Source organism: Charadrius vociferus, unplaced genomic scaffold (genome assembly GCF_000708025.1).
Source record: "Charadrius vociferus isolate BGI_N301 unplaced genomic scaffold, ASM70802v2 scaffold161, whole genome shotgun sequence".
Classification (NCBI taxonomy): domain Eukaryota; kingdom Metazoa; phylum Chordata; class Aves; order Charadriiformes; family Charadriidae; genus Charadrius; species Charadrius vociferus.
Window position 1 is genome coordinate 6,947,126 of NW_009646928.1, and position 668 is coordinate 6,947,793.

A 668-nucleotide genomic window follows, 5' to 3' on the forward strand; every position below is an offset into this window, starting at 1 on the left:
TTTGCACGTTGTGAAAGCCTGAAAAAATATACCCTGCTGCAGCCAACACGTTTTGAAAAGGATCAAGCTTAACTCCAGTCTATCAAATTGTCTTTAAAACGTGAAAAAATAAAGCTTTGGCGTGCTTATAGATATCGCGGTCTAATTTTCAGATTTGCTTTATTGTAAAAAGTACGATAAAATTCAATATTTAACCCCACGTTCTGAGACGTGTCAGTATTCCTACTGCAGGGGTAGGAATATATTTAAATCCAGAAATTAGGCAAAGCGTACCGCAGAACGGTAGCTAAGAGTTTACATTTGCATCGAGCAAAATAATTAAAGCCAGAATGTGGACTGAACATATGTCATTTGAAAAAGGGGACACCAGCCTGTAGCGAAGCCAGACCACTCCGAAACGTCGCCAGGCATTAACGAGCTTTTAATTTGAGGAAGTTGCTCCGTCACCCCCGGCGCAATCAATGAGGTTGTTAATTGATCTTTGCAGGCTTAAAGCTTAAGCTAACAGCTTAACAGCTAACTGAGCCGTTTCCGACTGGAAGATAAACGCCGCGGAGAGACGCCCAGCTCCCGGCGGAGCGGCGGGGTCCCTGCCCGGCCCGGCGGGGAGGGCGAGCGCGGCTGCGGGCGGCACTCGCCGGGCTCCCGGGGCAAACGCGGAGGGGGCT